The sequence below is a fragment of the Calonectris borealis genome, chromosome 3 (genome assembly GCF_964195595.1).
Source record: "Calonectris borealis chromosome 3, bCalBor7.hap1.2, whole genome shotgun sequence".
NCBI lineage: Eukaryota > Metazoa > Chordata > Aves > Procellariiformes > Procellariidae > Calonectris > Calonectris borealis.
Window position 1 is genome coordinate 73,786 of NC_134314.1, and position 14,992 is coordinate 88,777.

The following is a 14,992-nucleotide window of genomic DNA, read 5'->3' on the forward strand; positions in this document are numbered from 1 at the left end:
GCAGCAGCGAGGGCAGCAACGCGCCCCACCGCGCATGCGCGGCTCAAGAGCTGCAGTACCCAATTCCGGCCGCCGGGTGCCACCGTCGCCTCACCGACCCCTTCCCGATCTCTCCGCCCAGTTTGGACCACCGAAAGACGGTAACTGCTTACTGGGGGTACTGGGCTTAGATTTCCCTGCCCTTTTCCCACTCGCGGCCCGGGCACTAATCTTCATCGCCTCTGTACCAAAAAAAGCACCCGGTGGCCCCAGCATTTCAGTCCTTTCCCTCTGGCCGCTTTACAAGGCCCGTGGTTGTTTCCGTCCGTGCCCCCCAGCCCATTACCTGCGGAGGAGAAGCAGCACGGGGAACCTGTGGAACAGGTTTCTTTCTAACCCGGAGGAAGCCCCAGGGATCGCTGTCTCGGTCTGCAGGTGACATCGGGGTTGTGGGAGTGACAGCAGCGACTCAACAGATGCTGGAGAGAGATTTTAAAAAAATAAGGCCACACGGGTGGCACCCTGAAAGCAGGGGAGGGGCAGCTACGTCCATCAGGAAACCGCGCTTCTGAGCGGACCAGGTGCGAGTGGCTGATCTGCAAACGAGCGATACGCTGGTGGTCCTGGGGCTTTGTTGCGGTGTTTGCACCTTTCCTCACCTCTGTGCTATCAGCACTCCGCTCTCCTCATCCTGCACACGCACAAGGCTTGCCACGCAAGGCTTGTCACTTGGAGGAGAGACACTGCACGACGTCACTTACCACCCTGCCCTCCAGCATGCAAAGTAATTAGAAATGAAGCAGGCAAAGCCAAGAGGCCTGCTGGTGTATTAGGCGTCCTCAGCAGATGACCGTAGAGCCCGGCAGGTTCCATCCTTGCTCTGTACAGGGCGCGTAGCTCTGCACTCCTTGCCGCTCCTGCCAGCAAGCGTCACGGTTGCACTTTGCTGCCTGCAACACGCAGTACTTAGTAGGCTGGAGGGGCTGTTCTGCCAACGTGACAGGGGAGCAGCTCGGTTCCTTTAGCTGCCTAATTTGCCTCCTTGAAACAATCACTTCAACACTTGGTTTCTTTATTTTAGACCTCTCTGCATATCTCCTGGCCCGCGAGCCATTTTCAGCTAGCCACGCAGCTAAGTACGGTGCTGGTAGAAACCCAGCTGCCATCTCGCTCCGATGTCAAAAGGCTTTTGTAACTTGAACCCCCGATTGTTTTGCCATCGAGACTGCAAGGCGAGGAATACGCCTCTACTTGAACAAGCAAGACCCCTGCCAAATAGCTGAGCTGTGCGCAGTGATAGGTGGCTGCCTGTGTCCGACACCTTTTTCTGCTAAAACCAGAGCACGCTTCCCTTGTGAAGAGCCATCGGCAGTACAGAACGTACCTGAGCTCTCCTTGCACCGGCTCCCCAGAGAACGGCGTCCTAGTTCGACTGAAGCGTGCAGCAGCCTGTCGTCATCGCAGCCCCTCGCCCTCGAGCGAGTGGCTGCCTGTAGCAGCGGCAGAACCGCTGCTGCGCCGAGGGGAAAGGAATGGCTTGGCGTCAAGCTCTGCGGGCTGCCTGTGGCCCCTGCGGAGCCGACGACCTCGGCAGCCCATACAAAGGGCGAAGCTAACCACCTGAGAAGGAGGCAGAGGGTGTAGCAGTTTCTGCCACAACCATACTTCCCAGCCTGCTGCTGGAGCACAAGGCACTTGAAAGCAGCAGGAAAGAACAAGGATGGCCTAGCAAGATGGCAGGAATAACACGGACAGCCTAAAGCATTTAGCCAGGCAGGGCTTGCAACTAACCTTGAGTCAGGGTTTAATCCCAGCCGGCAACTAAGCACCACACAACCACTCACTCGCTCCCCCCTCAGTGGGATGGGGTAGAGAATTGGAAGGGCAAAAGTGAAAAAACTCCACTTGTAAGGAAAAGGGGCGGGGGGGAAACCAACAGAGAGAAAAACCCAAGACAGACAAGCGGTACAAATGAAAACAATTGCTCGCCACCAACCGACCGATGCCCAGCCAGCCGCAGCCCAGCAGCGGCCCCCCTGCCAACCTCCCCCCGAGTTTTATTACATGACATCACACGGTCTGGAATATCCCTTGGGTCAGGTGGGGTCAGCTGTCCCAGCGGTGCCCCCTCCCAAACCCTCGCACACCCCTAGCCTGCTCGCTCAGCAGGAACTAACGCAGCCCTGCGTCATCAACGCCCTTTTCAGCACAAATCCAAAACGCAGGAGGAGGGAGAGTGGGGTGGGAGTGGGGTGCAGGGGAGCGGGAGGGGGGTGCCACAGTTTGAACGGGGGGCAACGGGCAGGTTGGCGGGGTAGGCAGCACTCCAGGGGTCCGGGGCAGAGGGGTTACGGGGAGGCAGTGCGGAACACGGCGGGGGTGGGGAGGAGGGAGAGGAGAGAGGAGGGCAGTGCGGGCACGAGGCAGGAGGGCAGGGGATACGGGGGGCGCGTCACGGGGAAAACCTCGCACGGGGGAAAAACCTTGCATGGGAAAGGGGGGGCGGACACTGGGAGGGGCGCGTGTGGGTAGAGACATGCGTGGGGGGACATGCGTGGGGATGACCTACACCAGGGGGTCCACCCAGGACCACCCACAGCAGATAACTCACCTGGGATAATCCGCAACAGATAATCCGTTCCCGATAACTGACCCTCACTGGATAACCCACACTGGATAACCACGAGCGATGCCCCTCAAATGGCTGGTGTTTCACCCCAAATCTTCCCCAAATTGGGGGGTTTTTTGCTTTTCTATAATATAAAAATTGGGTTTTTTTCCTTTTCCAAAACATTCCTTTTGGAGGTTTTTCAATGCTTTTTCACAACAAAAGTTGGTGATTTTTGCTTTTGGTTTTATGCGTGAAAATGGGGTTTTTTTTTTTGCTTTCCAGCTGCCCAAATCCAGGTGGATTTGGCTTTCCCAGGAGCTCCAAGTTGGGTATTTTTCCCCCTATATATATATATATATATTTTTAGTGAATCTATTTATGTTTCACTTATACCCCCCTATTTCCCACTTATTATATATAATACCTGTTCAGACTATGTATCTGTTGACTTATATATTTTGACACTGAATGTCTTTATAGACTTCTCTATTTACACTTACATATATTTACACCTCTATCTTTATAGACTTAGGTATCTATTTAGGCTTAGATATCTATTTACACTTATATATAATCTCTTAGATCACATATAATATCTATTTAGACTCTCTATGTAACACGTAGTAAGTGTAGATAGCGATATCTATTCAGACTTTTTTCTATTTTAAATTCCTTCATACATAAAATATATCATCCTTTTTGCATTTGAAAGTCCTTTATTTTTTAATTTATATGTACGCGAGTTATTTCTGTATTTTAAAACCCTATACACGTCTTTCGAATTTTTGTATACTCTAAAATAATACTCTAATATAATACTCTAATATAATATGGCAGATATAGGTTCTTATTTTGAAATCCTTCTATACATATAAATGAATATTATTTTTCAATATATATAACAATGAGAGATTTTTCTCTATTTCAAGGCCTCACAGATATATTTACAGCTTTTAAAAATTTTTGAACACACACCCCCCCCCCGCCCCCCCGTGAATTTTCAGGCATTTTTGGGCTGTGACCCCCTTTCTGGGGGACCCGCCCCATGTCCCCCCCATTCCCCACTCACCTGCTCCTCCACAGCATCATCACCCGCCCGGTGATGTTGGGGTGCCCCAAATGACATCATCACCCTCCCAGGCCCCCCAACCCCCCTTTTTATTCAGCCCCAAAAAAGGCACAAAGTGAGGCACAAAAAGGCACAAAAGGCACAAAAAGGCACAAACCGGCCACACATGACAGAAGACACAGATGTTGCCCTGAGGAAGGACAGAAGCTGTTATTCTAGCGGTACAAGGAGGGAATTCACATGGTTCGTCCCCCACCCAACCCCCCCCCAGGCTTCACCTTGAGCTCCTGGCCGAGGTTATGGAGATGTCGCCGCTCCATCTCCAGGCCATGGAGCTGTTCCTCCTGCTGCCCCAGCCGCTGCTCCTGGGCAGCTGCCCGCGCCCACAGCTTGGCCGCCTGTGCTGCCTGCCGCTGCACCGTCTCCTCCGCCAGCTTCAGCTGCGCCTGCCAGGAGGGAAACAGCAGCAGTTGCAGTGGGGGAGGTAAAAAACAGCCCCAGTAGGGGGGGAAACCAGCCCCGGATGTAGCATGGGGCAAAAACTGAACCTGGTGAGGGGGAAAAAATGAGCCCCCGTAATGGCAGGGGGAGAAAAGCAACCCCACCAGGGTGGAAAATCAGCCTTGATGGGGGAGAAAACCAGCCCTGGTTGAAGGGGCAGGGGCAAAAAACAGCCCTGGCAGGGTGGAACACCCCAAAGCCCCAGGGGGGCTCATGGGGGACCCCAAAAGTCAAGGGGGAATAGCAGCAGTGGGGGGTGAAATTAATGGGCAGAAGAACATAGAGTGTGTCCCCAAAACTGGGAGGTCCCCAAAACCCCAGGGACCCCAAAAACCAAGGGGAAGCAGTTGGGGAAGAGGAGCAAAAACGGGAAGGGAGGAATAAAATCAACGTGGGGAAGAGATGGGGGGAATCCTTGAAACTTGGAGCAACACCAAAACCCCAGGGGGGTCCCCAAAACCCCAGGGGGGGTCGCTGCCCCCTGAGGGAAACCAGAAAGCCAAAGAGAAGCAGTGGGATGGAGGAGTGGAAACGGGGCAGCGTGGAGCATGAAATCAAGGGGGGAGGAAGTGGTCAGGGTCCCCCAAAACTGGAGGGGGAGGAGGGGGCGGCAAAACCCCAGGGGTGTCCCCCAAAAACCTGGAGGGCATCACTGACCCATGGCGGGACCCCCAAAATTCAAGGGAAAGCAGCAGGAGGCAGGAGCAGGAATGGGGCAGTAGTGGGTAAAATCAAGGAGGAGGGGAGATGGAGGGGTCGCCAAAACCTTGGGGATCAGGAGGGGATGCCAAAATCCAAGCAGAAGCAGTGGGAAGGACAAGTGGAAATGAGGCGGGGAGAAAGAAATCCATGGGGAATCCCCCAAAATCTGGGGGGGCTCAACATACCCCAGGGGCCCCCAAAATGCCCCCATCAGGACCCAAACAGTCGGGGGGGGGGGGGGCGGCCTTGAAACAGGTAACAGAGATTTAGGGGCCACTGGTGGGAAGGGGGGTCTCCCTGGAAGTGAGGGGACCCCAAAATGGCCCCAGGGTGGCTCAAAATGGCGAGGGGAAAAGCTCCTGGGGAGGCCCTGAAATCGCTCCTGCGGGGCTGTGAAACCCCCCGGGGGGTTCAAGCTTAGAGGGGAGCCCCAAACCTGGCAAGGGGCAGGGCTTAGACCCAGGAGGCGGGCTCTAGACCTGAAAGGGGTGTGGCTAGAGCCAGCCCCCCTCCCCAAGCCAACTTGTGGGGAGGATCTCCGGGTCCTGTTTAGGGTTGAGGGGGTAAAAATCTTAGGCGGGGGAGGGACTGGGGGGTGCGGGGGAGGGACTGGAGGAACGCAGGCATTCAGGGGGGATGAGTGGGGGTGGGGGAGCAGTACCTCTTGTAGTAGATATCAGTGCGCCCACACGAGGTCCCAGATTTCCATACCACCTTCTGCCACTTCCAGCCCGGTCCCAGGACAGGGCAGTCCTGCCAGCCCTCTGCCACGCTGCCCGGGGGAGCTACTGCGGAGGGGATGAGCAGCTCCCCAAAACCCCCCAAAACACCTACTCCCGCCCACCCAAAGCTACTGCGAGGGACGCAGGCAGCGCCCGAAGCCACACCGCCTGCCCGCAGGCCCGCCCCGAGCACCCCCAGCCACGCCCCCACCTCGTAACCCCGCCCCAAACACCCAAAGTCACGCCCCCCCACCCCAAGGACCCGTACTCCCGCTCCACGCAGGTGGCGCTGAAGCCCTGCCCCCTTTCCCCACACCACGCCCCCAAACTCCGCCAGGCGCGCGGCCAGCGCGGCTCCTCCTCCCCACCAGTCCCCCACAAAATACTGCCCCTCCGCCACGCCAACCCCCGCCAACTGCCCGCACCCACATGGATTCCCCCAGCCGCCCCTCCCCCGCCCCGGTCACGCGTGAACTTCACCTCCCCCTCACTAACTACCCTCTCCCCCCCCACATCCACCCCCAAACTGCCCCTTTCCCCTCACAAACACCACCCCCCCCCACCCAACTGCCCCTTCCCTCACACACATGGACTCTTAAACAGCCCCCTCGCCCCTCGGACACCCCCAAACTGTCCCTCCCTCACACGAACACCCTCCACAAACTGCCCCTGACCCACAAACACACCCCGCCCAGGGGCCTGCATCCTGCCCAAGCCCACTCCCCGGCCCCCTAATGCACACAGCTCCCCCCGACCCCACTGCCCAGCCCCTCTAGGGCACACAGCCCTCACGCCCCCCCAGCCCCACTCCCCAGATGCTCACAGCCCCTCCCCTGCCTGGAGCCCCCCAGTACCGCTCCCCGGGGCCTGCAGGACCGCCCCCCGCCCCACTGAAATACCCTCCGCAGCCAATCACTTCGTGGGGCGGGGAGCGAGAGAGCGGCTCTGCGGTGTGAAGCTCCCTGCCGAGTTCAACCACAACCGTCAGCTCCCCCTGCACCGATTTCCGTGAATGCAGTTTCTGAGGCTTTAAACTGACGTCGAAGTGAGGCCCAGCAGCGGCCCCCCGGCCAACCTCCCCCCGAGTTTTACTACATGACGTCATACGGTCTGGAACATCCCCTGGGTCAGGTGGGCTCAGCTCTCCCAGCGGTGCCCCCTCCCAAACCCCCGCGCACCCCCGGGCTGCTCGCCGGCAGGGCGGGGCGAGGAGCAGAACAGCCCCCGGCGCCGTGCAAGCGCTGCTCAGCAGGAACTAACGCAGCCCTGTATGATCAACGCCCTTTTCAGCACAAACCCAAAACGCGGGAGGGAGAGTGGGGTGGGATTGGGGTGCAGGGGAAAGCCTTGTGTGGGAAACGGGGGGCAGACATGGGGAGGGGCATGCATGGGGATGACCTACACCAGGGGCTCCACCTGGGACAATCCACACAGATAACTCACCTGGGACAAACCGCAACCGATGATCCGCTCCGGGTAACTGACCCTCACGGGATAATCCACACCGGATAACCCCGAGCGATGCCCCTCAAACCGCTGGTGTTTCACCCCAAATTGGGAGGTTTTTTGCTTTTCCATAGTATGAAAATTGGGGTTTTTTTCTTTTCCAAAATATTCAACTTGGAGGTTTTTAGGCGCTTTTCCGCAACATAAAAATTGGTGATTTTTGCTTTTGGTTTTGTGCATGAAAATGGGGGTTTTTGTGCTTTCCGGCTGCCCAAATCCAGGTGGATTTGGCTTTCCCAGGAGCTCCAAGTTGGGTATTTTTCCCCCAAAATTGTGATTTGTTTTTTGTTCCCCCCGCCCCACCCTTGCAGACCCTGATTCAGGGGTTTGAGGGTATTTTTATGCCACGGCGGCAGGTCCCGCTCTGTGTGCACGGCCCCACAGGGGAAAGTCCCCATTGGCGGAACTGGCCCCAAATCAGGATGGGAAAAGGTGGAAAAGTGGCAGAACTGGCCCCAAATCAGGATGGGAAAAGGCGGAAAAGGAGAACAGGGAAGAGGCAGCTTTTGAAAGCGCTTTTATATCTTCAATAGAGAGGTATTTCGGGGGGGAGAGGAAGGGGCAGCAGATGGTGTCAATTTTTTACATCCTTTCTATAAACAGGGTTTCTTTGCATGTTAAAAACGTTATCTATCATAGACATTTACACTTATGTATCTATTTACACATACATATACATATATTTAGGGAACACATTTATGTTTCACTTTTTCTCCCCCATTTCCCACTTTCCCCCCCTATTTCCCATTTACTAAATGTAATAGCTATTCAGAATATGTATCTGTTCAGACTTACGTATTTTGACACTTGAATATCTTTATACACTTCTCTATTTACACTTACATATATTTACACCTGTGTCTTTATAGACTTAGATATCCATTTACACTTATATCTATTTAGACTTAGATATCTATTTACATTTATATATAACTTCTTATATGACATATATCTATTTAGACTCTCTATGTAACACGTAGTAAGTGTAGATAGCTCTATTCAGACTTTTTTCTATTTTAAATTCCTTCATATATAAAATATATCATCCTTTTTGCATTTGGAAGTTCTTTCTTTTTTAATTTATAGAGACATGAGTTATTTTTGTATTTTAAAACCCTATATACATCTTCCGAATTTTTTTATACTCTAAAATCCTTTATATAATAGGGCAGATATAGGTTCCTATTTTGAAATCCTTTTATACATATAAACGAATATTATTTTTCAATATATAGAACAAGGAGAGATTTTTCTCTATTTCGAGGCCTCACAGATACATTTACAGGTTTTAAAAATTTTTGAACCCCTCCCATGAATTATCAGGCATTTTTGGGCTGTGACCCCCTTTTTGCGGGGGGAGCCCCCATTCCTCACTCACCTGCTCCTCCACGGCATCATCAGCCTGCCGGTGATGTTGCGGTGCCCCAAATGACATCATCACCCCTCCAGGCCTCCCCACCTCCCCTTTTTATTCAGCCCCCAAAAAGGCACAACACAAGGGAAACGGCCCCAAGCGGCAGCTCGTTACTTTAATAATGCCATTTACGTGTGTACGCATGCACCCCCGCCAAAAAGGGGGGCTCTGCTCGAAAGATAAAGGAGGGGCGGCCCCCCCAAACGCTTGCAGACCCCCCCAGCCCCTGTCCCGCAGGCTGGCAGCCGGCCCCTTACCCTCAGCATGCCTAACAACCGGCAGGCAAACCTGGGCTGGGGGTCTCTCCTGAGCACCACGGGACGCTCACAGCGAGGCATCTAAAAAACAAAAATCCCAATGGATATTTCAGCACATTAAAAAAACAGCACCGAAGGCAGCAGAGGAATTCAGTCAGGACAAGGGAGAGGGTAGCAGTCGAGCTAAAGGAGGGTGCCAGGCAAACGGGTCAGCTCGAAATACAACGCGGCCTTTAAAAGCTTGAGCGATTCGAACGCTTAAAATCAGCGTGAAGACTAATTGACAGGATTCTGAACACGTCCTTAGCGAAGAAGTAAACGCTCTTGCTGGTGTGGGAAAACGCCTCGTCCCTTCCTTACAGCACCGCTGCAGGGAGATAACCCCGTGAGGCTGCAGGACAAGGGCGCGCCGTAATCAGCATCTACGCTCACGGATCCACCGCCGCAGCTCCAGCCCTTGCGCTGCTGCTGCTGCTGCTGCGCATCTCGCTCGCTTGGCCGATAAAGCTGAAGTGAAGTGTAAAACTTTGAAGAGTAAAATGAAAAAGAAAGAACAAATCTCAGCAATTCATTTTATGCTAAAAAGGTGCACGTACGCTTACATACGTACAATGAGAAGGCTTATACCATAAAAATATTTGATTTTCCTTTTGCGTTAATTGAAATTGCGTAGCTGTGAATTCATACCATTAAATTATCTACCTCCAAACTACACAGCTATCGTTTGACCAGGGGGTTTGCGTGTGTGACATGACTAGGAGGGACGCCGAGACCGATGCTACCGAACTGCCGGGGAAACGCGCCGTCAAAAGTGAGACAGAAATAAAGGACTTCAGAGCACTCTGCCAAAAGATCGGGGAAAAAACCCATAACGTTCAGTTGCCTCTCTTTTTAAACGTTTAGAGCAACTACCCAACTGCTTAAGCACACCTAATAAATTATACGCTACAGCTATTTGGCAGTTGCAGTTTAAACAACGCAAGTCAGTTTGGAAATTATACAACTTTAACTTTCTTTTTAAAATTTCATTTATGATAGAAAAATCAGTGAGATAAGAGATCTCCCGTATGGTTTTACTTTTTTTTGGGGAGGTGGGGGGCAGGCGGTGGGGAATATCAAATCCCCAGTGCTGCAATACATAAGGCTACCAAAAAGGACTGGCAGGTTTGCTAATGCTGTTGGCCGTACCCAAGCGTGCGGAGGAACGCGTCTTTACGATCTCTCGACCGTTACACCCGAGAACCAAAGATCAGCCGTACGTCGACTATTGGAAGACGTGCTGCGCTTGGGTCTTTGCAAGGAAATCGGCTTACCCCTTTTTTTTTTCCAGAGAGAGTGAAAAGTCTCCTTGCGGATGACTTCTACTGCCAAGCACGTCATCTCTGAAGATCCATTCTGATGGGAAGTTCATAAAAGGCAACTCCTTTGAATGAGAAAGATTTCCATTCTGGAAAATCTCTTTCCAACCGAAGTCAAAATTACACGCTGCAGGTTAAGGAAAAAGGACATGATAGAAGCAGTAACTCACCAAAACCACATCAGGAGACTCTGTCGCTAGTTACGAGGCTGCTACCGCTTCTCGGGAAAGCCTGGAAAACGCACCGAAGCGACGCCGATTTGTCCAGTGTTGTCCACGCCTCTTCTTTGACCTTGATTGCTTTTACCACAGATGCTAGTATCTCAGTAAGGTTTTCGAGTGCTCCTGTAAGGTATTTTAAACACTTACTGACTGAAAAAGCATCAAGCTTTTATCGTGAAAACAAAGCCTGTTTCTCCCGAACATCCGAACTCTTACAAACGGTTCCTTTCATCTTCTAGTCCAACATTATTTTCACAGCACCCTTTCATAGCAAGCGCACAGAAACAGAAGACTCTGCTTGCAGGAAGAGAAAACAGACGGAGGGAAGCAAGCTTTGCACAGGCGTACCACGCTCCAGAACAGACCTTGTTTATTTTCAGTATTTGTGTTAAAATATTTCACGGTAAAAATCCTATAGGAGAGTTGCCACATTCTTTGTGTTAACTGTGAAGTCCATGCTACAAGCACCTTAGGAAAAATGCAGACACATATCACAGGCATACCTTGTACTTGCAGACCACTATGGATCCTTTCCATCCGTCTCGTACTTTCACGGCAGTTGACATTCTGCTGAGAGGAAAGGCAAAAAAAACCAAACAACGTTTAGCACAAAGCTTCCTTTTCTGTGAAGACTACAACTGAGTGGAGGAGAAAGTATTTTGCATCATCTCTGGTGCAGTTGTTGAGACAGGCCACTAGAGCTTCTGCATGTTTTAGACAACCGTGCCTTTTTGTTGGCTCATTGGCAGCTTTAGTTTCGCTAGAACTCACTTTCCTAAAGACGCGCAGGTGACGGGCACAGGTACCTACGTACGTTTTCTCAAGCCTAAGTAGAGCCGTGATTTCCTCACCCTATACGTCCCAAGTTGAGTGTTTTTGTTAAAGAGTACGGCAACCCGTCTGTCCTCGCGAACTCGCTGCAAAAGAGGAATCCTTTTTTCCAGGCCGTTTCTCCAAACAGTCAAGATCTTTGAAAACTGCAGTTGTTTTAAAACGAGCCATTTGGAGCACGTTGCCAAACAACGCTTGGCAGTAAGACTTTGATGTGTTTGACGCACACAAATTTGGGGTAACTTGCTGCTTGCTTCTTGTTGTCGTTGTTCTTCCTTCAGAAATTCTACTCGTAGCCAAGTTATTCGCTACTGGTTCAAGCATTTACCTTCCAGGTATTACCAGCACGTTTACACAGGCGAGGAACTAAATCGCTCTTCTAAAACTACCCGAGTGAAAATTACAGCCACAAAAGAGGAGTGACAGAGAAGGAAAGGAGAGGTCAGGCAGCAAGAGAGCTCTGCAGGCTCTGCTGCCACCACGTCGCACTCAAAAAAAAAAAAAAAAAAAAACCCCAAAAAAAACCCAAAACACACAAACACAAAAAAACCCCACAAAAACCAACAACAAAACAAAACCTTGACGTTGTACCTTTTTTTAATTTTGGAGCTCGTCCCTGTCTCAGCTGATCGTCTCGTCAGAGCACGAAGTGCAGATGATCCGTATCCCGATGACATCTGCACGCAATGAACACGTGTTCAGAAATAGTCCAGATCTGTAAGACTGGTGTCATTTTTGTGGTTCCAAGAATCATAACTCCATTTTATTGACCGATGCATTTGCGAGGAAACTAAGTAGCTTTTAAACGTAGCCTCTCCTTGGGGAGAAAAATGCGTTAGGGAGGGAAAAAAATGATGATTCAGAGCTCCCAACCATGACGGAGCAGCGGGGAAATTCATGAAAGCGAAGACCAACAGCAGCAACATGAAGCGACATTTGGCTTTAATTCTGATCACGTACTTAAGCGGCTCTCCAAGTCTATGCCTCGAGCCTATGAACGACTAGCCCTTTTTTGGAAGGACCAACTTTTTTCCTTAAAAGTCCTAGATTGAAGACTCCACTGAACAGAACATGGATTGAGCCACAGGACCACGTGCCATCAACACTCTAAGGAAAAAAAAATCAAGAAAAATCAAGTTTAAATATCAGCTTCCATCATGTCTCATTCATTACGTTTCTAGTGGTACCTGGGTGCTCCAAAATTCACTATCCTGACACCACGTAGTACTACAAATTGAGTTACGCGTATAAAAATAAAAGGCTATTTCCAACCTGCCCATAAAATCAGTATGAACAAACAAAAGAGAAACACTTAACCCTAAACAAGGTCACAGGCAGCTCTTAATTTATCGTAGATGAAAGTTCATTCTTTTCCCTGAAAGGAAAATGCTCGCAACAACCCAGGGACCGATTCAGGAACGAGGCACGCTCTGTTAACGGCAATTGTTCATCAGCTTTTCTGCACTGGCAGCAAATTTGCCTTTTCCCTGGGTTTGACGTGGAGCACCTGCAGCATCCTTGAACGCGCCAATGTTTCTCCCCGCTCCCCCGGCCCCACACGTGCCATTACCTGAGCAGCAAGCGGCGTCAACCACGCAGGATTTTCTTCACATTACGCAGAAGGTGACGCTGGGAAAAGAGGAGGCACAAAATGAACCTGTTTGTCACACCCAGCCAACGGTGAAAACCCAGGGAAGGATTCTGCCGTGCGGGGCCGGGCTGTGCACCCTAGGAGCTCCAGCCGGACGGTTTCGCTCCCCTTTGCCAGGTACCGGGGAGACACCGCCACCTCGTGGCTGCCGCCTGCCCCCCGGGGAGAGCCGGGCGACCCCCACCTCACTTCAGCCCTTGGGAACGGGTCCGGGAGAGACCCTCCACGCAAAGAGAGCGGATCCACGCGTGGCGTGGATTTAATCCCCGAGGGAAGAGGCCGGGCTCCCTGCTGGCAGAAGGACAACTCGCCTCCCTGCCGCTCGGAGCTCCGAACTGGGGACAGCCCTGCCTGTGCCTGGCTGCTCTTCAGCCGTGCTGGGAGTGCAGTCTGGCCGACGGATGCTCCGGCAAACAGACACTGCAGCGAATCGCAGCTCCCGCTCGTTACAGCTGCTGGTAATTTTGCCTCTGGCTAAGGCATGCCCCAGACAGCGGACACCCCGTCTCGTTCCAGCTCCCGCTTGCTACGGTTCTGGCTAATTGAAGCTCCAGCTCTGCACCGTTGATTTCAGCTCCTTCTCCTTACAAGCTCCAGCTATTTGCAACAGCCTCGGCTTTTGACAAGGTCGTAAACCAATCGCCGTCAAAACTCGACTATTAGGATTAAATATCATAGTTGGACATTGTATAAACATTAATTAGTTTGTACGACTAATTAGTTAATAACTATTCTAAGCAGTCGACAAGCAAAAGCTGGACTCGAAGAGGGCGTGCGGGGTCTGAAAAGCAGAGACCACCTCTTCCCCCCGGAGACCACCGCAGACGTTGAGTTGGGCCTGGTGCATGCCGGCCTCCCGCACTTTGGGGTCCAGCAGGACCAGACCCGCCCCCCCCGGGGAGGGTCCACGCACCCTGCCCACCCCCTGCTTTCCCCTGCAGCCCCCAATGCCCTCCCATCCCACCCCCCGCACAAACGGCCAAACCGGCTTCTGCTTTGGGCTCCCAAACTAGCTCACTTGGCGCCCGTTTCTGAGCCCAAAACCCCAGCTGCTGCGCCTCAAGTCCCAAAGATGCCCCCGGGGAGGGCAAGCGCTTGTGTGATGCTTCGGGCAGAAACGGGGCTGAAAGGTCTGATCCCGGTGCCGGGGGAGCAGAGCAGAGCTGGCTGGGACCAGCTTTTGCTCCTGGAACAACCCCAAGTCCCTGCTCCGAGGGCTTCCCCTTGGGGCCCTGGGGTGGACCTGTCCCTCCCCTTCAAATGCTCCAGCAGTTTCGGGGGCAGAAGGCCGTTTCTAAGCCCTCTCTCCAGCAGCTCCTCCCTCGACTCGGCCCGCGAAGCCCCCAGTCTGCCTGCAGGGAGGGCTGGGGGGTCCCCGGCCCCACGGGGCGACAGTGGGGACCCGCAGGGAGAGTCTGTTTGCACACAGCGCCCCCACCTCCCGCCCGCCTCCCCCCCCGCCCCGGCCCCACTGCGCGGCCCCCCTAGGGCACACAGACCCCCCACCCCCGCCCCACTCCCCAGATGCTCACAGCCCCTCCCCCGCCTGAAGCCCCCCCAGCCCCCGTCCCCGGAGCCTGCAGGACCGCCCCCCCCCCCCCGCCACAGCCCCACTCCTCGGCTCCCCGGGCCCGCGGCCCCTCACACTCACGCTGCGCCGCCGCCTCGGTGCAGAGCCCGCCGCGCGCCCCGTTGAAATACCCTCCGCAGCCAATCAGCGCGCGGCTCCACCGGACGGCCCGCGCGAGGCACGCCGGGAGTTGTAGTCCCCGCCCCGGGACCGCGCATGCGCACGGCTCGCAGCCCCTCCCCGGTGTTTGCAAGCACTTCCCAGCCCCCGGACCCCCGGTGGTCACAGCACCCGACCACACCATTTTCCAGCCCACTGGGAGCCCCATTCTCAAGTCCCGCCAGGACCCACAGCCGCACTCCCCAGCTCCTTGCGGGACCTTGATCTCGATGGTCCGGGAGTCCTCCAGGTGTACTCTCTGGTCTGGCTCCCGTCTCTATGGTCGGGGAGTCCTCCAGCTGTACTCTCTAGGCCAGACTTTGCTCTCTATGGTCCGGGAGTCCTCCGGGTGTACTCTCTAGGCCACACTTTGCTCTCTATGGTCCGGGAGTCCTCCAGCTGCACACTCTGGTCCGGACGCTGCTCTCTATGGTCCGGACG

General features: G+C 53.4%; 1 long non-coding RNA gene across 6 annotated transcripts; it reads right to left on the reverse strand.

Annotated features, from left to right (window-relative positions):
• Nucleotides 1-370: 370 nt before the first annotated feature.
• LOC142079957 (uncharacterized) lies at nucleotides 371-14,586 on the reverse strand. 6 transcript variants are annotated; one of them, XR_012672826.1, is made up of 10 exons: nucleotides 14,474-14,586; nucleotides 12,572-12,800; nucleotides 11,763-12,278; nucleotides 10,844-10,907; nucleotides 10,290-10,463; nucleotides 9,950-10,184; nucleotides 9,122-9,268; nucleotides 8,762-8,842; nucleotides 2,591-2,732; nucleotides 371-458 (listed from the first exon to the last, which is right to left on the reverse strand). It is a non-coding gene; the product is annotated as an uncharacterized LOC142079957 (long non-coding RNA). The 6 variants fall into 6 exon arrangements; XR_012672825.1 differs by lacking the exons at nucleotides 371-458; nucleotides 9,122-9,268 and having other exon boundaries at nucleotides 2,414-2,732; nucleotides 14,474-14,581; XR_012672821.1 differs by lacking the exons at nucleotides 371-458; nucleotides 2,591-2,732; nucleotides 8,762-8,842; nucleotides 9,122-9,268 and adding an exon at nucleotides 9,526-9,603 and having other exon boundaries at nucleotides 14,474-14,577.
• Nucleotides 14,587-14,992: the final 406 nt, after the last annotated feature.